The sequence below is a fragment of the Artemia sp. Qi Xiang Cuo genome, chromosome 18, assembly GCF_049724085.1.
Source record: "Artemia sp. Qi Xiang Cuo chromosome 18, ASM4972408v1, whole genome shotgun sequence".
Taxonomy (NCBI): domain Eukaryota; kingdom Metazoa; phylum Arthropoda; class Branchiopoda; order Anostraca; family Artemiidae; genus Artemia; species Artemia sp. Qi Xiang Cuo.
Genome location: NC_142811.1, coordinates 13,964,306 through 13,991,236, shown reverse-complemented (window position 1 = coordinate 13,991,236; position 26,931 = coordinate 13,964,306). Strand labels below are relative to the sequence as shown.

Here is a 26,931-nt window from a genome sequence, read left to right as displayed (position 1 = left end):
CGATATCCAATATCACCTCTTCGCTTTCAGTTATTTCCAGTCTTAGCGACTTAATCTCCTTAGTATTAAAATTCAAACTTATTCTTGAACCCTGAATTCTCAAAATCTCCAAAAATTCATTCATTTTGCTAATATTTTCATCTAGGAAGCTCAAATCATCATTATAATTTACAAACTAAATGACAAAATAATAACAGAAGTCTGAGCCGCTTTTGGCTAAGATTTAGGAACGAAGAAAAGACCAGGAAGTCCAAATCTGGACCCAGGCAGTTAAAACATCTGAGACATTGAAGTTTTATTCCCAAGTAAAAGAGATATTTGGATTTGAATATTATTTTAAACTAGGATTACCAGGGGAGACGTTAAGGACTTGGTTTCGAATCCGAGCAAATTGCCTGTCACTAAAAAATAGAAAAAGAGTATTTGAAAGAAAAAGGATGGCCCCAGATGCAGATGCGGATTACTCTTGCCCCAGATGTAACCTAGGTATTGAGGATGTGGCCCATATTCTCGCCAAGTGCCAGCAATTTTCTCTTTTAAGGAGAAATTATTTTGAGGGTGGTAACTTGGAGTTCCCGGGGATCCTGAAAACGAGTGTAAAAAGGACAATCAGTCAGTTATGTAAATATGTAAATGAAGCGTTGACATCTATGAGTGAAACTTGATATTTATGTTATTTTTCTTGGGGAGTCTATTTAAGAATACTGTGCTGTATGACCTGCTTTTTGACTTATAATAAATTATTATTATTATTATTACTATTATTATCTACTTGCCAAACCATCTGGTTTTGTTACTGGGTCATATTGGACGTGTCTAAAATATTCAACCGTTGTTTTTTTGAATAATTTCATAACAGAGGGCAACTCAGAAACGGGCACATAAATTCTAAGGAGAGGGGACAATCGCCCCTTACATTTTTGCCCTCCCCCTTACATTTTGAAAAATGCCCTTGTTTTTGTCTTTTCAGTAAAAATACTTTTGTTGTTTTCATTGTAAAAAATATTCCCTGGATTTTGAACGTGTATTTGCCCCTTCCCTTTTATTTCGTGAATTGTCATCCCCTGATCGGACACACTCATCAGTATATAGAAGTTGTCCTGCCTTATATTTTCTTACGTGAATTTCCATAATGAACTTATTTAGGAACCACAATTATAGTTTATGATATATGAGTTTTTTGTTTTTACTTTTTGCTTGTATCTAGCGTTTCGTTTTTTTCTACTCATCATTCTATCTACATGTTAATCCGATAAAGCCATTTTTTTTTACTTTCTTCATTTTTTCACCCAGTTAATGAAGGATTCCAGTAATTAAGCCAAAATATTCGGAGTTTTATTACCGTTTGCACAAAAACACTTTTAGTTGCTAATTTCACTGTAGTATGAAATTTTTACCCGTTTCTCATTATATTTCATTTTAACTCTCAATTATACAATAAGAAGACCGGATTAGTAAGCCTAGAACCGTTTCATTGGGGCAGAGTTCAGAAAAAAGGTAAAATTATAAAAAAAATGTTATATTTTTTCCGATTATTAGTAATCTGAATTGATTGTAAATTAAAGGTATTCAGTGTACAGATACGAATGCCTGCTTGTTGCCTAACTTCACTTCCCTCTGTATGCTTTTCACATTAATACATATATGAATTTATCTATAGCACGGATCTAGTAGCTTGGAAATTGGCTTGTAAAAGGTTAAAAAAATGTCCCAGAGAAATAAAAGTTAACCTTTTTTTTCAATCTTTTCTTCACTTTGATATTCATAACTTTATTACTACTACAACTAAAGTTGATCAGTACCCCTAAAACTGGGAGCTGAACAAGGTAAAAAGGTAAAGAATAAGGTATTGGACTTTATAAACCCTACCGGTGATGCTGATTTCTGTTTCATGGCCCTTTAGCCAGGAAGTGCAATGGGGGGTATGGAGGTCAGCCATCCTGGGCTTTCACACGCCCATCCTAGTTACCTTCCCCGGACTTCTCCAGCTATCCGTTTGAAGCTCGGTCGCCTCTGGCTGAACTTATTGAGCTACACCAATGATTCTCGACCCTAAGCAAATAACAAGCGATAACAGGACTTGAACCAGGGTTGCCAACTTGCACACTTTTCGTGTAAAATGCACTCTCTTTTTTTACCTCAGAGGGGATGCGGAAGAGTGAAAATCACTCTTTTAGGGTGTCAGTTTTCATTCACTTTAAACGTCAGTAGTTGGCATATTTGTCAAAAGTGAATTTAATCCAATGAACAGGGTTGCCAAATTGCCCTTTTTTCGTGTGAAATGCACTCTTTTTTACCTCAGAAAGGGCGCAGAAGAGGGGATGCTCAAATTTTTGACTCGCACTCTTTTTTAGCAAAAATCACTCTTTTTTGGCCTTCATTTGCACTCTTTTTAGGCGTCGGCAATTGGCAGCATTGACTCGAACCCCTGCCTCACGGAGAAAGGATTCCAAGTTTAGCTAAACTTGGCTAGGCCACTTGGCTAGGCTTTAACCAATCGGCTAGGACGGCTCTAGGACCATGCTCTACCTAGTAAAACAAGATAGCAATAAAATGCTTCAGAAGCTTCCCAAAGAAAAATGATAGAAATATTAATAACGTTTCTTTACTTTTCTTAATCGGATTCTGTTACAGTTAACGTTAGATTGATCGGCACTCCAAATGCTGGAAATACAATTCATCAAAGTAACTAACAATGCTCAAAATACTTCTATACCAGATGTTTCATTTTACCCTGTCCTAAACCTGGAGAATAATCTTGAAGAAGGATTTTCCAGCGCAATATCAGACCTCGGCTTGGAAAATAGTCTTTAGAAATGGCTTTAGTCTCTCAGTATTTGTTATAGTTGTTGCTTTGCATGTTTAAGAAGCCTGTTGATTATTAAAGGAGTAAAACAATTAAAATAAACGTAAAAATAGTGGATTTTAAAAATAATCAAAATAATAAATTAATGGTAAGTAATAGACTTAATGTTATCATTTCAAAATTAGATAGTATATACAAATTTGCTGTATTGGAATTTAGTTCCAGAGGCACGAACATAACAAGAAAAAATCACCTCTATATATTTTTTTATAATTACCTTCTTATTTTAATAAATGACTTATTTTCTCTCCATCATTTCGTTGCTTTAATACATCAGATTTTTTAATTTATTACTTTCAATTCATTGCCTTTATACAAGCATATCTTATACTGTATTTTAAGTTTTCCTTTCAATATAACAAAAAACAATTTCTGATTTTTTTTTTCATTTTAGCACTTTTTCTTAAAGATTTCGTCAGTCATGACAGATAGCCTGTCAACTCAAGTGAGCATGTACCTAACTCCTAAATTAGAACACAAAAGACCTTGTATATAAATTTGTAAAATATTTTTTTATTTATATATAAATTATTTTAATACATCAATATTATTTCAGCATATCTGATAAATTTTAGTTCATTATTTTCAGTTCATGATTCTATGCATACATCTATTATCTTAATATATCTATCTATATTATATTATCTATATATCTTAAGTTACCCTTTCAATATAAAAAAAAAACTTTCAGATATGCATCATGAAAAGACATTATTTTCATTTAAGCGATTTTTTCTTAGCGAATCAGCACAAAAAGGCTAAATCAAGTTTAGTCTTGCTCATCAAAAGTTACGAGCCTGAAAAAATTTGCCTTATTTTAAAAAAAAAGGGGGACACCCCCATGAAAGTGATAAAATCTTAATAAAAATTACGTATTCAGAGTTTACTAGCTAATTTTTTGTTAATGATTTGACCGAAGCAGTTTGTTTTCGTAAAATTTGCTTGTAATTAAAGAGTCCAAGCTGGAAATGGTTTGATTTGATCAAATGTCTCCTTTGCCTGGGAGCTGGCACTCTCCCCTCGGAAAATTCCTGTCAATTCAGTTAGCATATATTTCACTGCTGTTTGTTTTGCTGTTCTATCTGGAATGATTGATCGAATTATATAACCCCTTAAAAAAAACTTTAAGGAGGAATGCATTAAACAGATTCAAAATTTGGGTAAAATATTGCACGCATTTTAAAGCGTAGTCGACGATAAGGATGGGACAAACAGACGAGTCAGTAAGGTGTGCCTTTTGACTCCCCGTTCACGCCAATAAATCATGTAAGCCTCCCAGTTCCCATAGTCGACGATAAGGATGGGACAAACAGACAAGTCCGTAAGGTGTGCCTTTTGACTCCCCGTTCACGCCAATAAATCATGTAAGCCTCCCAGTTCCCATAGTCGACGATAAGGATGGGACAAACAGACGAGTCAGTAAGGTGTGCCTTTTGACTCCCCGTTCACGCCAATAAATCATGTAAGCCTCCCAGTTCCCATAGTCGACGATAAGGATGGGACAAACAGACGAGTCTGTAAGGTGTGCCTTTTGACTCCCCGTTCACGCCAATAAATCATGTAAGCCTCCCAGTTCCCATAGTCGACGATAAGGATGGGACAAACAGACAAGTCTGTAAGGTGTGCCTTTTGACTCCCCGTTCACGCCAATAAATCATGTAAGCCTCCCAGTTCCCATAGTAGACGAGAAGTATGGGACAAACAGACAAGTCCGTATGGTGTGCCTTTTGACTCCCCGTTCACGCCAATAAATCATGTAAGCCTCCCAGTTCCCATAGTCGACGATAAGGATGGGACAAACAGACGAGTCAGTAAGGTGTGCCTTTTGACTCCCCGTTCACGCCAATAAATCATGTAAGCCTCGCAGTTCCCATAGTCGACGATAAGGATGGGACAAACAGACGAGTCCGTAAGGTGTGCCTTTTGACTCCCCGTTCACGCCAATAAATCATGTAAGCCTCCCAGTTCCCATAGTCGACGATAAGGATGGGACAAACAGACGAGTCCGTAAGGTGTGCCTTTTGACTCCCCGTTCACGCCAATAAATCATGTAAGCCTCCCAGTTCCCAAAAGTTTCAGCTGTATAGGGCAATGTGTGATTCACACCTAGTCTATTTCGTTGTACGAATTTTATATTTACTGTACAGGCAAAGGCTTTAAGATTCCACAAGTTATGTTCAAAGAAATCAAGGCCTGGGAAAAAGTTATTTAGAATATGGATTATATAAATTGTTATTAAACAAAGAGACAAGATTTTAGATGAAAGTGAAGAGTAACATGAAAATTCAAAACGGACAAAATTATCCTGCATCGTGAGAGAGGTACTGCCCCTCAACCCATCAGTCTTTACGCTGAATTTCAACTCTTTTTTCACCAAAAGAATGTTCTAATAAAAAAACAGATAGCAACTGCAGCTTCTTCACCTATAGCCTTTTTGCCTATTCGCCAATTGTCCTTCAAAGCACTTAAACTAAAAATTTTATTTTTTATTTTATTTATTTTTTAAACCAAATACAGATCAATAAACCCCTCCACTCACAAGACATTGAACAAAAACTGCTTGTCATGTTGCTATTCTATTGTAGTATTTGATTTGAACCATTGACGAAATAAAGTCAAACTTTAGCGTAAAGGACACCCTAGACGGCCAATCATTTTGATCAAAAGATTCCGTCAATCAATTGATTAAAGCATGATTGCCCGTCTAAGAACAGATTGAGTGATTTAAACTTTCTATCAATCACCAGCAAAGCTTGGCTCAAGCGTCAAACAGGTTCCTAGACGGTCAATCATGCTTTAATCAATTGATTGACGGAAGCTTTTGATCAAAATAATTGACCGTCTAGGGTGTCCTTAAACAGTGAAGGGCCAATGGCAACCCTTGTCATATACTGGGTAGATTCTTTTCATTTTGAATTTTAATGTTGCTCTTTACTTTGACACTTTTTTGGCTTAATTTCTGTTCAGTGTTAATATTGTTCTGGTCGTTGTAATGTAAATGTGAGGAGACTCCCCCCCCCCCAATTGTGCCGGGTCTTTACAATAAATTATAACTTTTGTATAACAATGCTTAGTAAATGAAAGAATCCCAAGAAAAATGACTCCTTATAATTTTTAAGAGGGGATTGATATCCTAAAATATTTTTCAGAAAATGATATCTATACTCTTAGTGGGAGGATGCTATGGCCTACGGAACCGGGAGCATATTAATATAGCTTTTTGATAGTTCTAAGTAGATTTCCTTTCTCAGAGTTGTCACTTGAGAGAATTTTTGTCTTTTTCGGGCAAAATTTCTGTTCTCTGGCACAGAATAGCCAAAATCCGTGTTTTGCTGTAGTAAAATATGAAACCGGTATGTTATACTTACACCTTGTAGAACATTTTCCGGGTCAATATTTTTAATCTGCTTCATAAAATGGCGCAAATTGGCGTTTTCCCGGGGGTCGATCTTTTTTGTTGCTTAAAAAGGGCTCTGCAATTTTGTATTTTCATTGGAATGAGTCGTCCCCGATACCATACAGCCATTACTTTGAAATGGTCGCAACTGGAGAAGAAATAACAAATAAACACAAGCCTTTCGTCAAATTTATCAGAAAAAATCATCTTTGCGGACACGAATTGAAACCTCCAAAGCAGGGCTCTTGAATATGCTGAATATGACAAGCTGAAACCTTAGAAGCTAAATTTGACGAAATTGAAACTTCTGCAGTAGGGCTCTTGAATATGCTGAACATGACATGCAATTTTTCTAAGGATTTCAGCCCTTTTAAGTGTTTTTCCTACTTTTTAATAAAATTGCAAAATTCTTCTAGGCTATTCAAATTACAAAAGAGGTTTACATCTATTGGTTTTCATAAATTTAGAATCACAATAAAAAGGATATTTCTACGACATAGGTATTAGAACCCCGTTTTTTATAGTTATAAAAAAAAACAAGTTCTTTTAACTGAAAGTAAGGAACGACGTTAAAACTTAAAACTTAGAACAGAAATTATTCTGTATATGAAAGGGGCTGTCCCCTCCTCAACGCCTCGCTCTTTACGCTAAAGTTTTTTACTGTTTAAAAAAAAAATAGAGTTGTGAGAAAGTCAAACTTTAGCGTAAAGAGTGAGGCGTTGAGGAGGGGACAGCCCCTTTCATATACAGAATAATTTCTGTTCGTTTTAAGTTTTAACGTCGTTCCTTACTTTCAGTTAAAAAAACTTGTTTTTTTTTGTTTAATTTTTGAACGTTTTTGAATTAATGCAGGTTTTGATTCTGGCTCACCGTACATGAATAACTAAAACGAAATTTGTGCATTCATTTTACTTTTATTTGGTTAAATGGCTTTCTCGAAAGTTGTTTAATTTTATTTACGAACGTTTTTATTAGTAATAAATATACGTAACTTACGAATTAACTTACGTAACGAACTTCTATATTCTTATATTTTTAATTCGTATATTAGAGGGTTCGCCCCCTAGTCAATACCTTGCTCTTTAAGCTAAAGTTCGAATTTTGTTCCAATTCTTCAAAAATGACCCCTTAATTACAAATGCCGTTAATTAGAATAAATAGCTCTTATGAAAGTATTAAATAATCTTTGGCTTAAAGAGCGAGGTATTGACTAGGGGATGAACCGAATCGTATACGTAATGTTTTCTGTCGTTTTAAGTTTTGATGTTGCTCCTTACTTTCAGTTAAAAACTTGTTTTTATATAATTTCTGATCTTTTTTTAAATAATGCTGGGAAATACTGCGCCCCCTTCATAGCAATATCCCTTCTCCCATGAAAACTTCCTTCATGGTAAGATCCTCCCACATAATGCCCGACCCACGCCCCCCCCCCACTACCCGAAAAAATCCCCTCTGAAAACGTCTGTATACTTCCCAATAACCAATACTATATGTTAACATTGGGTAAAGTTCATAACTTTCAGCCCTCCCCCCGGGGACTTGGGGGATTAAGTCATCCTAAAAGACATATTTATCATATTTTCGACCCTGCTGAACAAAATGGCTATCTCAAAATTTTGATCGGAGGACTTTGGGAAAAAAATGAGCGTGGGAGGGGTCTAGTTGCCCTCCATTTTTTTGGTCACTTAAAAAGGGCACTAGAACTTTTTAATTCCGTTCGAATGAGCCCTCCTACGATATTCTAGGACCACTGGGTCGATACAATCACCCCTGAGAGAAAAAAAACAAAAAGCAAACAAACAAACAAACAAATAAACACGCATCCATGATCTTTCTTCTGGCAAAAAATGCAAAATTCCACATTTTTGTAGATAGGAGCTTGAAACTTCCGCAGTAGGGTTCTCTGATACGCTGAATATGATGGTGTGATTTTTATTGAGGTTCTATAACTTTTAGGGGGTGGTCTTTTCCCCTTTTTTCGAAAATCAGCCAAATTTTCTCAGGCGCTGAACTTTTGATAGGTAGGACATATATATAAACTTATATATTTGAAATCAGCATTAAAATATGATTCCTTTGATGTATCTATTGGTATCAAAATTCCGTTTTCTACAGTTTCGGTTACCATTGAGCCGGGTCGCTCCTTACTTACAGTTCGTTACCACGAACTGTTTGATTGTTACCGTATACGCTAACTTGCCGTTCTTTGCTTGCAGTTTGTTACCACACTCTGTTTGATAGGCATTTAAGCTTGAAGCTTCTTATCTTTCGAATAAGAACAAGGTAAGTTAAACGAGCTAAAAACTCAGTAAGTAAAGGTTGAATGGAAAAATAGTAATTCCAATTGGTTATAATATTCTTAGTTATATTGAGTAAGTTTAAAGTAGTCAAAACTCTTTCTATTTTTCAACCCTTAGACAGCTTCTTTATGCGCAAATATACCTCCTTCATACGGCTCCCTTATAAAGCTCCTTCATGCGCAAAGATAGTAAGTTTGAAATTTCAAGATACAAGGAAAGAGAAATGTACTTGTTTGAATGTATTTTTTTTAAGCTACCTGGTTTTTTTGTGGCATGGCTTAAATGGTTTCATTCCAGAAAATTCACAAATTTATATAATTTAATTGGTCATAATGGTTATAATCGTTTATTTGTTTAAAATTATTAACTAATTATCACTTATTTTAAATTATTATTGTTAAAATAAATTTTCAACAAAAGGGAACCTTATGACCGCTATTAGGACCGATTTAAATTAGTAAAAAAATTTTTACCCGTTATATTATTTAAAATTACCAGTTAAGTTATTTAAATCTGTAAACCTAAATTGGTAAGTTCACAAATGGGCGAAGGTAATGTATTAAAAACTACCAAAAATAACCATCAATAAAAATATGAAATTGAAAACGAACAGATAAATAACCAATAAATAACCAATAACCAATATGCCAAACAAATAACCAATAAATAACGATGCCAAACTCGCAACAAGCAAAATTTAACATGAGTAGGGCTAACAATCCCCGTGCCTTTTCAAGACCAAAACATAATTTGCACTAAATTAACAAAATAACAAATGAACGTGGATTGTCAGTTTAATATACATGTGTTGATTTTTATTCCTAAAAGTTTGAATAGGTTATGATTTATTAAAGTAAAAAGTGAAGACATTTAACGTGTATTTTGTTTTCAGTACAGCGCAAATTACGTTCTGGTCTTGAGAAGGTTCTCTGTCCCTTCTTAAGGTTATGATAATTTCCGCTTCTCTGACCCCATGGGATTTAAAAGGTGGAGGGTAGCAGCCCACCTCATATTTTTGGTGGTTTTTGCTTGTTTTAAGTTTCCCTTTTTGTTCTTTGTATTATTGTGTTTATTTTGACTTTAATGTATTTTAAAGTCTTTAATTTTAAATTAATTGTATTTTAAAGTATTTAATTTTATTCATGGTAAATACTATCAAAGTGCCATAAAAATTGCCACGTTCCTAATAGTAGTTAATTTGAAACGTGCCTGAGAACCCTATAACAGAGACATACCTCTCTCATAGTATAATATGGGATTTTACAAAATCTCTGGGGAGCATACAGTTCACTAACCCAAAATTAAGATCACCTAAAAAAACTCCATCCTTTGGAACACAGGAAAGATACACCCGCAAAAATAACTTTTTTTTGCATTTCAGACTCCATCCAGAATTTTCTTTCAGGGGTGCCCTCTTCTATTGGTAACCACATCGAGCCATTTGTCAAGGAAAACCAAAGAAAAAATATTATTCGCTTTTTCTTATATTTTCTTCAAGTACCAAAAGATATTACACATCAATTAGCTTCTATTATTTTAGGGGAGGGGGTTATACAGTGCTTCATTTTTGGTTCGAATGGGGCCAACATGTAGTTAGTCCAAAAATTACGAAATAATTTTGTTTAAACGATCCCGGAGCTGTAGATAATCAAATCATCTCCGAGGGCCCACTTTAGCGGGGGGGGGGGTCTTCATATTATTAAACAACGAAGAATCATCTTGCTGTAAACAGGCAACAAACAGAAAAGAAAAAAAAATAGTTTTTTTCGACAGAAACTGAAGAGCCATGCCAAATCTTTGAACAAACAGCCATTATCCTAAGTACAAGGGATACTGCCACACTCCTCTTTAAGCTCTTGCTTTGTTTATAACTTAACTGGCTCTTTACTGAAAGCATATTAGAATGTAATAAACATAGCCAACTGGTAATAACATAGGATGTATCTTCTTACTAACTATCAAACTACTTCAAACAACTATCAAACAGCTCAAAATTGCATTATTTAGATCAAATTCGTCTCATCACTATATTTATTCTCGTAATTAAAATCTAATCCACAAAGAAACAGAGATTTTACATGCGAAAAATATCGCATTCACAAAGTTTTTAACTCGTTTTGCCTGTTTAAAATCAAACAGTTCGTGGTAACAAACTGTAAATAAGGAACTACCCGGCTCAATGGTAACCGAAACTCTAGAAAACGGGTTTATGATACCAATAGATACATCAAAAGAATCAGATTTCAATGATGATTTCAAATATATAATTTTAATCAAACTTTGTGATACCCATCAAAAGTTACGCGCCTGAGAAAATGTGGCTGATTTTCGAAAAAAGGGGGGAAAGACCCCCTAAAATTTATAGAACCTTAATGAAAATCACACCATCATATTCAGCGTATCAGAGAACCCTACTTTAGAGTTTTCAAGCTCCTATCTACAAAAATGCGGAATTTTACATTTTTTGCCAGAAGAAAGATCACGGATGCATTTCTATTTGTTTTTTTTTTCCCCCAGGGGTGATCGTATCGACCCATTGGTCGTAGGATATCGGGGGAGGGCTCATTCGAATGGAAATTAAAAGTTCTAGTTTCCTTTTTATGTGACCAAAAAAATGGAGGGCAACTAGAACCCCTCCCACGCTCATTTTTTTCCCAAAGTCACCCGATCAAAAATTTTGAGATAGCCATTTTGTTCAGCATGGTCGAAAATGTGACAACTATGTCCTTTAGGATGACTTACTCCCCCAAAGTCCCCGGGGGGAGGACTGAAAGTTATGAACTTTACCCAATGTTGACATATAGTATTGGTTATTGGGAACTATACAGAAGTGTTCAGGAGGTTTTTTTTCTGGTAGGGGGGTGGGTAGGGGGTTATGTTGGAGGATCTGTCCATGAAGGAAGTGTTCATGGGGGAAGGGAAATTGCCATGAAGGGGGCGCCGGACTTGCCAGCATTATTTATTGGTTATTGGGAAGTATACAGACATTTTCAGGAAGGATTTTTTTCTAGTGAAGGGGGGGGGGCTGGAGGAGGGGGTTACTCGAGAGAATCTTTCCGTGGAGGTTGTTTCTTTTGGGTAAGGGACATTTCTATTAATCCAAGCATTATTTAAAAAGCGATCAGAAATTAAATTGAAAAAAAAAAGTTTTTTCAACTGAAAGTAAGAAGCAACATAAGAACTTAAAACTAACAGAAATTATAACGTATATGAGGGGGTTCTCCCCCAAGTCAATACCTCACTCTTTACGCTACAGTTTTTTTAGTGCTTTCAAAAGAGCTATCTATTCGAATTAAACGGCCTTCGTGATTCAGGGGTTTGTGAATTAAATTTGCTTTAACTTTTAACGTAAAGAGCGTGGTATTGACTAAGGGTGGAACCCCTCATATACGTAATAACATATACGTAAAAAAAACAATAAAAAAAATGTATCAAAAGAATGGGTTTATAATGCTGATTCTAAATATATAAATTTTCTTAAGTTTAGTATTACTCATCAGAGGCTACGAGCCTGAGAAAATTTACCCGATTTTTTAAAGAGGGGGGAAACATCCCCTACAAGTGAAAGAATTTTAATGAAAATCATACCGCCAGATTCAGCGTATCACAAAACCCTATTACATACGTTTCAAGCTCATATCTGCAAAAATCTGCAACTTTGTATTTTTTACCAGAAGAAAAATATACGAATATAGAAGTTAGTTACGTAAGTTAATTTGTAAATTACTTCAGAACCAAATTTCGAGACAACCATTTAGCAAAAGAAGAGTAAAAATTTTATGCAAATTTTGCTTACTTATTCAATGACGGTGAGCTAAAATAAAAGCTGCATTAACTAAAAAACGATCAGAAATTAAATAAAAAAACTAGTTTTTTAAACTGAAAGTAAGGACCGACATTAAAACTTAAAACGAACAGAAATTATTCCGTATATGGAAGGGGCTGTCCCCTCCTCAACGCTTCGCTCTTAACGCTAAAGTTTGACTCTGTCTCACAACTTTATTTTTTAAAACAATAAAAAACTTTAGCGTAAAGAGCGAAGCGTTGAGGAGGGGACAGCCCCTTTCATATACGGAATAATTTCTGTTCGTTTTAAGTTTTAATGTCGCTCCTTACTTTCAGTTTAAAAAACTTTTTTTTATTTAATTTCATGCACAAGAACCAATCAGGTTGTGTTTTTTTTTCATTGCTCAAATTTAACATAGCAGCAATGGTTCAGTTTAAAAATGGGTAATAAAGGAAGGGTTATCTGGATTCAGTTTCTAAAATACGCTTAAGGAATAATATGATTGGTTTTTGTGATGATTGGCGTCACAGAAATAAGCCAATAGAGTTAAACCATATTTTTTTATACAAAAACATGTGACTGTAACTACACTTTTTCTCTTTGGTTAAGATATGAGATTGAGGAGGGGTGTAGCTAGGGAGGGTGTTCAATGAGGGACTGCTGTCCCTACGATTCAGCTTATGAAAAGGTGCCAAACTGAGGTTTTTGTACCTCAGTTTTTCTATCTATTTATATTTTGGTAGTGATGGTGGAAAGGGGAAAGGGGACATTGTCGACATGAACTGAAACCTTAGCAAAGCCTCTGGCGTGTTGGGCCCATTTTTTTTTTGTGTAAGTTCTGTTAGTCCCCAATTTTAATTTACTCTGTAGAGCAAGGAAAAGTAAAAACTCACATAAAAAACAAATAAATAAAAGTAAAAAGTTTGATTTCACAATTATATACTTCAATCCAGTCTTGGCCGAGCAAACTCATCCGTAACAGCTCCCTTACAATATAAATAATCAGAAACAAAAGTTATGTGCCCAATTTTAGGCCCACTAGCCCCCTTCCCACTTCCCCATAAAATATATGATTCTGTTGGTCCAGAGCACGATTAGAAGGGGGGGTACCAGCCCCACCCCTCACCCTTGCTGCCACCTACAACTTTTTTACATAATTTATGCATGTTTTTATGGTTTTTGTCAGTGAGAATGAAAAAACAGGAATTTTCTCACATTGATGTCTGTTTTCTTGGATGGTTATGTGTGTTGGTCGATTTATTTGATGTTTTTCATGGATGGTTATGGATGATTTATGGTTTTTGTCAGTGAGAATGAAAAGACAGTATTTTTCTAAATTGAAAAAAAGGAATTTGTCAGATTTATTTCTTTTTTCATAGATTATTATGTGTGTTGGTCGATTTATTTGATGTTTTTCATGGATGGTTATGGATGATTTATGGTTTTTGTCAGTGAGAATTTGAATAACAGGAACTTTCTCACATTTATGTCTATTTTTATGGTTTTTGTCAGTGAGAATGGAAAAACAGGAATTTTCTCACTTGAAAAAACAGGAACTTTCTCACATTTACGGATTTCAACAACAATTTATGTCTAGGCCTCAATTGATCCCGTACGAACCACGTGGTTTATGGTTTTCTCAGTGAGAATGAAAAAACAGGAACTTTCTCACATTTACGGATGTCAACAGCAATTTATGTCTAGGCCTCAATTGATGCCGTACGAACCACGTGGTTTATGGTTTTCTCAGTGAAAATAAAAAACAGGAACTTTCTCACATTTACAGATGTCAACAGCAATTTATGTCTAGGCCTCAATTGATCCCGTACGAACCACGTGGTACAGGGCTCCTTTTATGGGCATAGAGACCCTAGGGGAAATGGATTTCTGAGAAATTGATTTTGTAATCGATTGGGAATTTGGAACACCTGTGCTGTCAGTCATTAATTAAATTGTTTCCAGGCAAAGTTTAATAATGTCTGACAGGTACTGTCAACAATTCTCCAGGAATAGAACCAAGTCATTAATGTCTTTGCCTCGGAAACAACTCTTTTGGTCAAACTCCAAAAGATATTAATAACCAAACGCCATGGAAACAATTCTCCAAGAAACATCTTAGCGATAAATTGTTTTAGCGCGGGAATCAGGTTTCTTAGTAATTTGAAATACGTCAGCGCAGAGATGCCAAAAACAAAAGGAACACGCTGAAATTACGTTTAGGGATTATTTGGGCGAAACCGTGTTAGGGAATTATTTCGGCGAAACAGTTAGAGACATTTTAAAAGATGATTTTTGAAGATGATTTTAGAAGAGGATTTGAGGGTGAAACTCTGTGGTCGTTATATTACACAAGTTCCATTTGAACAGTGTCGTGAGGTCCCCTACCCCAACCCCAATGGGTTCGATCCCCCTACCCCAACCCCAAAGGGTTCCAATCCCCCTACCCCAACCCTGAAGGAAGCCCCGGTCCTCAAAGGTCTCCCAAGCTCCCAAAGGGCCCCCGGATCCCCAAACGCCCTCCCCGGGCCCCCAAAGGCCCTCCCCCGGTCCTCAAAGGTCCCCCAGGCTTCCAAAGGGCCCCCGGACCCCCAAAGGCCCTCCCCAGGCCCCCAGGCCCTCACCAGGTCCCCAAAGGACCACCCGGCCCTAAAGGCCCCCCCAGAACCCCAAAGGACCCCCCAGGCCCCAAAGGCCCCCTCCCCCTCCCCTCATAGCCCCCAAAGGGTCCCCCCTCCATCTCCCTCCCTCTCCTCCCCCTCCTCACCTTCCCCTCCCCACCCCTCCTCCCCTTCCCCTCCTCCCACTCCCCTCCCCTTCCCTCCCCCATTTTTTAATATTTTATGATACTGACTAAGTTTTAGTTAAGAGTTTCGAGTTTTAGCTTAGAGTCTTAGCTTAGAGTTTCTTGTTAGAGTTCTAGTTTAGTTTAATTTTAGTTAAGAGTTTGATGTTTTACCTTTGAGTTTCAGTTAGAGTTCTAGTTTAGTTTAGTTTTAGTTAATAGTTTAGTGTTTTAAATTATAGTATTATCTTAGAGTTCTATTTTATTTTATTTTTAATTAATAGTGTATAGTTTTAGATTATATTATAAGATTATAGTTTTTGTTATATTTCTAGTTTATTTTAGTTTTGGTTAAGAGTTTAGTGTTTTTAGCTTAGAGTCTTAGGTTAGAGTTTATGTTGAAGTTCTAGTATAGTTTAGTTTTAGTTTAGAGTTTTAGCTTAGAGTCTTAGCTTAGAGTTTTTGTTAGAGTTGAAGTTTAGTTTAGTTTTAGTTAAGAGTTTAGAGGTTTTTTTTGCTAGAATTCTAGTATAGTTTAATTTTAGTTAAGAGTTTGATTTTTTACCTTTGAGTTTCAGTTAGAGTTCTAATTTATTTTAGTTTTAGTTAAGAGTTTAGAGTTTATCATAGAGTCTTAGCTAAGAGTTTTAGTTAGAGTTCTAGTTTAGTTTAGTTTTAGTTACAGTTCAGAATTTAGAGTTTTAGCTTAGAGTCTTAGCTTAAAGTTTTAGTTTGGTTAAGTTTTAGTTAAGAGTTTAGAGTTCTTAGCTTAGAGTTTTTGTTGAAGTTCTAGTTTAGTTTAGTTTTAGTTAAGAGTTTAGTGTTTTAGCTTAGAGTCTTAGCTTAGAGTTTTTGTTAGAGTTCTAGTTTAGTTTAGTTTTAGTTAATATTTTAGAGTTTTTAGCTTAGAGTCTTAGCTTAAAGTTTTAGTTTGGTTTAGTTTTATTTATGAGTTTTTTTTTAGCTTAGAGTCTTATCTTAGAGTTTTTGTTAGAGTTATAGGTCAGTTTAGTTTTAGTTAATATTTTATAGTTTTTATCTTAGAGTCGTAGCTTAGAGTTTTATTAAGAGTTCTAATTTAGTTTAGTTTAGTTACAGTTCAGAATTTAGAGTTTTAGCTTAGAGTCATAGCTAATAATTTTACTTAAAGTTGTAGTTTGGTTAAGTTTTAGTTAAGAGTTTCGAGTTTTAGCTTAGAATCTTAGCTTAGAGTTTTTGTTAGAGTTGAAGTTTAGTTTAATTTTAGTTAAGAATTTGATATTTTACCCTTGAGTTTCAGTTAGAGTTCTAGTTTAGTTTACTTTTAGTTAAGAGTTTAGAGTTTTTAGCTTAGAGTCTTAGCTTAAAGTTTTAGTTTGGTTTAGTTTTAGTTAAAAGTTTAGAGTTTTTTTTTTAGCTTAGAGTCTTATCTTAGAGTTTTTTTTAGAGTTCTAGTTTAGTTTATTTTTAGTTAAGAGTTTAGAGTTTTTAGATTAGAGTCTTAGCTTAGAGTTTTATTCAGAGTTCTAGTTTAGTTTAGTTTAGTTACAGTTCATAATTTAGAGTTTTAGCTTAGAGTCATAGCTTATAATTTTACTTAAAGTTGTAGTTTGGTTTAGTTTTAGTTAAGAGTTTAGAGTTTTAGCTTAGAGTCTTAGCACAGAGTTTTTGTTAGAGTTCTAGTTTAGTTTAGTTTTAGTTAAGAGTTTAGAGTTTTATCTTAGAGTCTTAGCTTAGAGTTTTAGTTAGATTTGAAGTTTAGTTTACTTTTAGTTTAGAGTTTACAGTTTTTTAGCTTAGAGTCATAGCTTAGAGTTTTACTTAAAGTTTTAGTTTGACTAAGTTTTAGTTAAGAGTTTCGAGTTTTGGCTTAGAGTCTTAGCTTCGAGTTTTTTGTTAGAGTTCTAGTTTAGTTTAATTTTAGCTAAGAGTTTGATGTTTTACCTTTGAGTTTCAGTTATAGTTCTAGTTTAGTTTAGTTTTAGTTAAGAGTTTGGTGTTTTACATTAGATTATTAGCTTAGAGTTATAGTTTTAGTTTATTTTTAATTAATATTTTAGAGTTTTAGCTTAGAGTCTTAGCTTAGAGTTTTTTTTGGAGTTCTAGTTCATTTTAGTTTTAGTTAAGAGTTTAGTGTTTTTCGCTTAGAGTCTTAGCTTAGAGTTTATGTTGAAGTTCTAGTACAGTTTAGTTTTAGTTTAGAATTTTAGCTTAGAGTCTTAGCTTAGAGTTTTTGTTAGAGTTGAAGTTTAGTTTAGTTTTAGTTAAGAGATTAGAGTTTTTTTTTTGCTAGAGTTCTAGTTTAGTTTAATTTTAGTTAAGAGTTTGATTTTTTACCTTTGAGTTTCAGTTAGAGTTCCAGTTTAGTTTAGTTTTAGTTAATAGTTTAGAGTTTACCATAGAGTCTTATCTTAGAGTTTTAGTTAGAGTTCTAGTTTAGTTTAGTTTTAGTTCCAGTTCATTATTTATAGTTTTAGCTTATAGTCTTAGCTTAAAGTTTTAGTTTGGTTATGTTTTATTTAAGAGTTTAGAGTTTTTATCTTAGAGTTTTTGTTGAAGTTCTAGTTTAGTTTAGTTTTAGTTAATAGTTTAGAGTCTAAACTCTTACCTATGAGTCTAAACTCTAACCTAATCTAACCTATGGTTTTGGTATTTCTATGCAATATTGTGTAATTTTGTGGTTATGCTAGTTTGGACTAAACTTCAACTCTAACTAAATCTCTAAGCTAAGATTCTAGGCTAAACCTCTAAGCTATAACTCTTAAGTAAAACAAAAATAAACAATAACTCTAGCTAAAACTCTAAGCTAAGACTCTAAGCTAAAACTATAAACTCTTAACTATAACTAAACTAAACGAAACTTCAACCCTAATTAAAACTCTAATCTAAGACTTTAAGGTAAAACTCAAAACTCTTAACTAAAACTGAACTAAACTAAAACTCTAACGAAAACTCTAAGCTAAGACTCTAAGCTAAAACTATAAACTCTTAACTAAAACTAATCTAAACTAGAACTTCAATAAAAACTCTAAGCTAAGACTATACGCTACATCCTCTAAAATCTTAAATAAAAAAAAACTAAACTATAAATATAAAAAAAACTCTAATATAAGAATATAATATACAATTAAACAATATTAAATAAAAAGAAACTAAAATAGAGCTCTAAAAGAAACTAAAATATATGAATATAAGTTAAAACTACAAACTCTTAGCTAAAAGTAAATTAAACTATAACTCTAACAAAAACTCTAAGCTAGGACTCTAAGAAAAAAAACTCTTAACTCTTAACTAAAACTAAACTAAACTAAAACTTCAACAAAAACTCTAAGCTATTATTCTATGATAAAAGTCTAAACTCTTAAGTAAACTAAAATAGAACTCTAACAAAGACTCTAAACTACGACTCTAATCTAAAAACTCTAAACTCTTAACTATAACTAAACTAAACCTCAACTCTAACTATAACTCTAAGCTAAGACTAAGGTAAAACTCTAAACTCTTAACTAAAACTAACCTAAACTAAAATTATGAACCCATTGCAAATGTTAAAACTCTTGACACTTAACTTTATCTGAAATGAACAATAACTCTAACAAAGACTCAATGCTACGACTCTAAGCTAAAAATCTAAAATATTAACTAAACCTAAACTAAACTATAACTTCAACAAAAACTCTAAGCAAAGGAGTCTAAGACAAAAACTCTAAACTCATAACTAAAACTAAAATAAACTAGAACTCTAACAAAAACTCTAAGCTAAGACTCTAAGCTAAAATTCTAAACTCTTAACTAAAACTAAACTAAACGAGAACTCTAACTAAAACTCTAAGCTAAGACTCTAAGGTAAAACACTAAACTCTTAACTAAAAGTAAACTAAGCTAGAACTCTAACTGAAACTCAAAGGTAAAACATCAAATTCTTAACTAAAATTAAACTAAACTAGAACTCTAACAAAAACTCTAAGCTAAGACTCTAAGCTAAAATTCTAAACTCTTAACTAAAACTAAACTAGAACTCTAACTAAAACTATATGCTAAGACTCTAAGTTAAAACACTAAACTCTTAACTAAAAGTAAACTAAACTAGAACTCTAACTGAAACTCAAAGGTGAAACACCAAATTCTTAACTAAAGTTAAACTAAACTAGAACTCTAACAAAAACTCTAAGCTAAGACTCTAAGGTAAAACTCTAAACTCTTAAGTAAAACTAAGCTAAAATAGAACTCTAAAAAAAACTGTAAGCTAAGACTCAGCTAAAACTCGAAACTCTTAACTAAATCTTAACCAAGCTATAACTTTAAGTAAAACTCTAAGCTATGACTCTAAGCTAAAAATCTAAATTCTTAACTGTAACTAAACTAAACTTTAACTCTAACTAAAACTCTATGGTAAAACTCTAAACTCTTAACTAAAACTAAATTAAACTAGAACTCTAAATAAAACTAAGCTAAGACTCTAAGCTAAAAACTCTAAACTCTTAACTAAAACTAAACTAAACTAGAACTCTAATTAAAACTCCAAGTCTAAGCTGAAACTCTTAACTAAAACTAAACTAAACTAGAGCTTCAACAAAAACTCTAAGCTAAGACTCTAAGCTAAAAACACTAAACTCTTAACTAAAACTAAACTAAACTAGAACTCTAACAAAAACTCTAAGCTGAGACTCTAAGCTAAAATTCTAAACTCTTAAGTAAATCTAAACTTAACTAAAACTCTAAGCTAAGTTTCTAAGCTAAAAATCTAAACTCCTAACTATTACTAAACTAAACTTCAACTCTAAAAAAAACTATAAGCTAAGACTCTAAGCTAAAACTCTAAACTATTAACTAAAACTAAAACTAAACTAAACTAAAACTTCAACAAAAACTCTAAGCTAAGACTCTAAGCTAAAACTCTAAACTATTAACTAAAACTAAAACTAAACTAAAAAAAAACTTAAACAAAAACTCTAAGCTAAGACTCTAATCTAAAAAATCTAAACTCTTAACTAAAAATAAAATAAAATAGAACTCTAACAAAAACTCTAAGCTAAGACTATAAGCTAAAAAACTCTAAACTCTTAACTAAAACTAAACTAAACTAGAACTCTAACTAAAACTCTAAGCTAAGACTCTAAGCTAAAAAACTCTAAACTCTAAACTAAAAGTAAACTAGACTAGAACTCTAACTGAAACTCAAAGGTAAAACATCAAATTCTTAACTAAAATTAAACTAAACTTCAACTCTAACAAAAACTCTTAGCTAAAACTCTAAACTATTAACTAAAACTAAACTAAACTAGAACTCTAACAAAAACTCTAAGCTAAGACTCTAAGCAAAAAAAAACCTCTAAACTTTTAACTAAAACTAAACCACACTAAAACTTTAAGCTAAGACTCTAAGCTAAAAACTCTAAACTCTTAACTAAAAGTAAACTAAACTAGAACTCTAACTGAAACTCAAAGGTAAAACATCAAATTCTTAACTAAAATTAAACTAAACTTCAACACTAACAAAAACTCTAAGCTAAGACTTTAAGCTAAAACTCGAAACTCTGAACTAAAACTTAACCAAACTACAACTTTAAGTAAAATTATAAGCTATGACTCTAAGCTAAAACTCTAAATACTGAACTGTAACTAAACTAAACTAAATTAGAACTCTGAATAAAACTCTAAGCTACGACTATAAGCTAAAAACTCTAAACTCTTAATTAAAACTAAACTAAACTAGAACTCTAACAAAAACTCTAAGCTACGACTCTAAGCTAAAAAAAAACTCTTAACTAAAACTAAACCAAACTAAAACCTTAAGATAAGACTCTAAGCTAAAAACTATAAATTATTAAATAAAAATAAACTAAACTAGAACTCTAACAAAAACTCTAAGCTAAGACTCTAAGCTAAAACTCTAAACTATTAACTAAAACTAAACTAAACTAGAACTTCAACAAAAAACTCTAAGCTATAAACTCTAAACTCTTAACTAAAACTTACCCAAACTATAACTTTAAGTAAAACTCTAAGCTATGACTCTAAGCTAAAACTCTAAATTCTGAACTGTAACTAAAACTAAACTAAACTAGAACTCTAACTAAAACTCTAAGCTACGACTCTATGGTAAACTCTAAACTCTTAACTAAAACTAAAATAAACTATAACTCTAACTTAAACTCAAAGTTAAAAAATCAAACTCTTAAATAAATTTAAACTAAACTATAACTCTAACAAAAAAAAACTCTAAACTCTTAAATAAAACTAAACTAAAATTAAACTCTAAAAAAAAATATAATCTAATACTCTAAGATAAAAATATAAACTAAAACTAAAATATAATAGAACTTAAACATAAACTCTAAGCTAAGACTCTAAGCTAAAAACACTAAACTCTTAAATAAAACTAAAAAAAACTATAACTCTAAAAAAAAACTCTAAGCTGAGACTCTAAGATAAAACTATAAACTCTTAAGTAAAACTAAACTAAACTATAACTCTAAGATAAGACTCTAAGGTAAAACACCAAACTCTGAACTAAAACTGAACTAAACTAGAACTCTAACTGAAACTCAAAGGTAAAACATCAAACTCTTAGCTAAAATTAAACTAAACTAGAACTGTAACAAAAAACTCTAAGCTAAGACTCTAAGCTAAAACTCTAAACTCTTAACTAAAACTTAGTCAAACTAAAACTTTAAGTAAAACTCTAAGCTATGACTCTAAGCTAAAAAAAACTCTTAACTAAAACTAAACCAAACTTCAAATCTAACTAAAACTCTAAGCTGAGACTCTAAGGTAAAACTCTAAACTCTTAAGTAAAACTAAACTAAACTAGAACTCTAAGCTAAGACTCTAAGGTAAAACACCAAACTCTTAACTAAAACTAAACTAAACTAGAACTCTATCTGAAACTCAAAGGTAAAACATCAAACTCTTAACTAAAATTAAACTAAACTAGAACTCTAACAAAAAAATCTAAGCTAAGACTCTAAGCTAAAAGTCGAAACTCTTAACTAAAACTTAGTCAAACTAAAACTTTAAGTAAAACTCTAAGCTATGACTCTAAGCTAAAAAACTGTAAACTCTAAACTAAAAGTAAACTAAACTTCAAATCTAACTAAAACTCTGTGCTAAGACTCTAAGCTAAAACTCTAAACTCTTAACTAAAACTTAACCAAACTACAACTTTAAGTAAAATTATAAGCTATGACTCTAAGCTAAAACTCTAAATTCTGAACTGTAGCTAAACTAAACTAAACTATAACTCTTAATAAAACTCTAAGCTAAGACTCTAAGCTAAAAACTATAAACTCTGAACTAAAACTAAACTAAACTAGAACTCTAACAAAAACTCTAAGCTAAGACTCTAAGCAAAAAAAAAACTATAAACTATTAACTAAAACTAAATCAAACTAAAACTTTAAGCTAAGACTCTAAGCTAAAAACTCTAAACTCTTAACTAAAAGTAAACTAAACTAGAACTCTAACTGAAACTCAAAGGTAAAACATCAAATTCTTTACTAAAATTATACTAAACTTCAACTCTAACAAAAACTCTAAGCTAACACTCTAAGCTAAAACTCGAAACTCTTAACTAAAACTTAACCAAACTACAACTTTAAGTAAAATTATAATCTATGACTCTAAGCTAAAACTCTAAATTCTGAACTGTAACTAAACTAAACTAAATTAGAACTATTAATAAAACTATAAGCTACTACTCTAAGATAAAAACTATAAACTCTGAACTAAAAAAGAAATAACATATAAATCAAATAAAAACACTAAGATAAAAATATAAGATAAAAAAAACTTAAATATAACAAAACCTAAAAAAAACAACAATAGAAGACTCAAATATAAAAACTCTAAACTCTTAACTAAAACTAAACTAAACTAGAACTCTAACAAAACTCTAAGCTAAGACTCTAAGGTAAAACTCTAAACTCTTAACTAAAACTAAACTAAACTATAACTTCAACAAAAACTCTAAGCTAAAAACTCTAAACCCTTAACTAAAACTTAACCAAACTAAAACTATAAGCTAAGACTCTAAGCTAAAACTCTAAATTCTTAACTGTAACTAAAACTAAACTAAACTAGAACTCTAAATAAAACTCTAAGCTAAGACTCTATGGTAAACTCTAAACTCTTAACTAAAACAAAACTAAACTATAACTCTAACTGAAACTCAAAGGTAAAAAATCAAACTCTTAACTAAAATTAAACTAAACTAGAACTCTAGCAAAAAAAACCTCTAAACTCTTAACTAAAACTAAACTAAACTTCAACTCTAACAAAAACTCTAAGCTAAGACTCTAAGCTAAAACTCTAAACTAAACTGTACTAGAACTTCAACATAAACTCTAAGCTAAGACTCTAAGCTAAAAACACTAAACTCTTAACTAAAACTAAAATAAACTAGAACTCTAACAAAAACTCTAAGCTTAGACTCTAAGATAAAACTCTAAACTCTTAACTAAAACTAAACTAAACTAGAACTCTAAGCTAAGACTCTAAGGTAAAAAACCAAACTCTTAACTAAAACTAAACTAAACTAGAACTCTAACTGAAACTCAAAGGTAAAACATCAAACTCTTAACTAAAGTTAAACTAAACTAGAGCTCTAACAAAAAACTCTAAACTAAGACTCTAAGCTAAAACTCGAAACTCTTAACTAAAACTTAGTCAGTATCATAAAATATTAAAAAATGGGGGAGGGAAGGGGAGGGGAGGGGAGGAGGGGAAGGGGAGGAGGGGATGGGGGAGGGGAAGCTGAGGAGGGGGAGGAGAGGGAGGGAGAGGGAGAGGGGACCCCTTGGGGGGCCAAGGGGGAGGGGGAGGGGGCCTTTGGGGCCTGGGTGGTCCTTTGGGGGTCTGGGGGGGCCTTTAGGGCCGGGTGGTCTTTTGGGGACCCGGTGAGGGCCTGGGGGCCCGGGGAGGGCCTTTTTGGGTCCGGGAGCCCTTTGGAAGCCTGGGGGACCTTTGAGGACCGGGGGAGGGCCTTTGGGGGCCCGGGGAGGGCGTTTGGGGATCCGGGGGCCCTTTGGGAGCTTGGGGGACCTTTGAGGACCAGGGCTTCCTTCGGGGTTGGGGTAGGGAGATTGGAACCCTTTGGGGTTGGGGTAGGGGGATCGAACCCATTGGGGTTGGGGTAGGGGACCTCACGACACTGTTCAAATGGAACTTGTGTAGTATAACGACCACAGAGTTTCACCCTCAAATCCTCTTCTAAAATCTCTTCAAAAATCATCTTTTAAAATGTCTCTAACTGTTTCGCCGAAATAATTCCCTAAAACGGTTTCGCCCAAATAATCCCTAAACGTAATTTCAGCTTGTTCCTTTTGTTTTTGGCATCTCTGCGCTGACGCAGTTCAAATTACTAAGAAACCTGATTCCCGCGCTAAAACAATTCATCGCTAAGATGTTTCTTGGAGAATTGTTTCCATGGCGTTTGGTTATTAATATCTTTTGGAGTTTGACCAGAAGAGTTGTTTCCGAGGCAAAGACATTAATGACTTGGTTCTATTCCTGGAGAATTGTTGACAGTACCTGTCAGACATTATTAAACTTTGCCTGGAAACAATTTGATTAATGACTGACAGCACAGGTGTTCCAAATTCCCAATCGATTACGCAATCAATTTCTCAGAAATCCATTTCCCCTAGGGTCTATATGCCCATAAAAGGAGCCCTGTACCACGTGGTTCGTACGGGATCAATTGAGGCCTAGACATAAATTGCTGTTGACATCCGTAAATGTGAGAAAGTTCCTGTTTTTTCATTCTCACTGAGAAAACCATAAACCACGTGGTTCGTACGGGATCAATTGAGGCCTAGACATAAATTGATGTTGACATCCGTAAATGTGAGAAAGTTCCTGTTTTTTCATTCTCTCTGAGAAAACCATAAACCACGTGGTTCGTACGGGATCAATTGAGGCCTAGACATAAATTGCTGTTGACATCCGTAAATGTGAGAAAGTTCCTGTTGTTTCAAGTGAGAAAATTCCTGTTTTTCCATTCTCACTGACAAAAACCATAAAAACAGACATAAATGTGAGAAAGTTCCTGTTATTCAAATTCTCACTGACAAAAACCATAAATCATCCGTAACCATCCATGAAAAACATCAAATAAATCGACCAACACACATAACCATCCATGAAAACAGACATAAATGTGACAAAATTCCTGTTTTTCTAGTGAGAAATATACTGTTTTTTCATTCTCACTTACAAAAACCATAAATCATCCATAACCATCCATGAAAAACATCAAATAAATCGACCAACACACATAACCATCCAAGAAAACAGACATAAATGTGAGAAAATTCCTGTTTTTTCATTCTCACTGTCAAAAATCATAAAAACATGCATAAATTATGTAAAAAAGTTGTAGGTGGCAGCAGGTGTGAGGGGTGGGGCTGGTACCCCCCCTTCTACTAGCACGATTCTAAAAGTTTTCAGCTCATCAAAAACACAGGTCAAAACATGCTCCCCTTTTCAATTACTAAACATACATTTAAATAATTGGCAACTTGTATAATTTACAGTCCTTGCCCCAGGGGGCTTATGAATTTGCCATTTCCAGAGGCCTGATTGTTAAGCCCTTCTACTATTTTGAACAAAATAGTTAAGTCAAAATTGTGATTGGATACCTTGGGGGTTAGGGGCGGGTAGCGAAAAATGGATCTGAAGGGGCTGGTTGCCCTAAAACCTTTCGGCCTTGAAAAGTACATTAGAACCTTCATTTAACAGTCAAATGAGCCCCTTCCCGGTTCTCTACCACTAACTTTTCCATATGAAGTGATCGTACAAAAATACTTTGTTTTTCTGCTTAGCAAATGCTACTATGCTTACGATGGTAAATTCGAAATAGCAATCACGTTGAATGCATTTGCGTGTAAAATGAAAAAAAACCTTTTGAGATAATTTTAATATTCAGTCTTGCATCTACCTTATCAAGTTAGCGTATCTCTACATTTACTGTCAAAAAGTTGTTTTCTAGCCTAATTCTACTGAACAGAAAGCAAAGGTTTTCTGAACTAAAATTTGCTGAACTTCTACATGATAACATAAACTCTTCCCCAAGTTAGGTTGGGAAGATTCATTGAATTAGGAAAGCGTTTACAGGTAGACCTTTTTTCTTAACTATGATCACTAGAAAACACAAGATTCTATATTAATGGAAACCGAATATTCGATGACAGAACAGAACAGCCTTTTTTATTTTGAAGGAAGAAAGAGACGTAAAGTAATAAGGAAAAGGTTTTTAATTAACATAGGATAACACTTTATTTTTCGTTTAAGTTATCTGCTTATTGTATGGTTATTTATCTTTTGATCAAAATTAGAGTTTATTTTGTGTTTTACAGATTTTATTCCCTGTTTCTCCTATTTCCTGATTAAGAAGTTTCTTGGTTCTCCCAACTTCTCTTTCTGGCCAATATTATGAACCAGCGTCAAGGTTTCGGAGATAGAAGCAATATTTTTAAATCATTATCATCTTTTTTCTTTTTTTTAGGATAACGCTCAAAATATCAAAAGCTTAAAAATAAATTTAATTAAAAAACGTTTTTTCAACTGAAAGTAAGAAACAATATTACAAATTAAAACAAACAGCACTTATTACGTATATGAAAGGGGCTGTCCCATCCTCAACGCCTCGCTCATTACGCTATTAAATAAAAAAAAAAGTTTTTTTTAACTGAAAGTAAGGAGCGACGTTGAAACTTAAAACGAACAGAAATTATTCTGTATATGAAAGGGGCTGTCCCCTCCTCAACGCCTCGCTCTTTACGCTAAAGTTTTTTATTGTTTAACAAAAATAAGAGTTGT

The 26,931-nt window shown here is 33.4% G+C and overlaps 1 protein-coding gene across 1 annotated transcript in view; it reads left to right on the top strand.

Annotated features, from left to right (window-relative positions):
- Positions 1–2,845: 2,845 nt before the first annotated feature.
- The window catches only part of LOC148941222 (neuroligin-1-like), a 421,037-nt gene continuing 396,951 nt past the window's right edge, over positions 2,846–26,931 (top strand). Inside the window, exon 1 of the mRNA XM_089104127.1 lies at positions 2,846–2,954. The gene's annotated coding sequence lies outside the window, so the exon portion shown is untranslated. The remainder of the gene's footprint in view (positions 2,955–26,931) is intronic.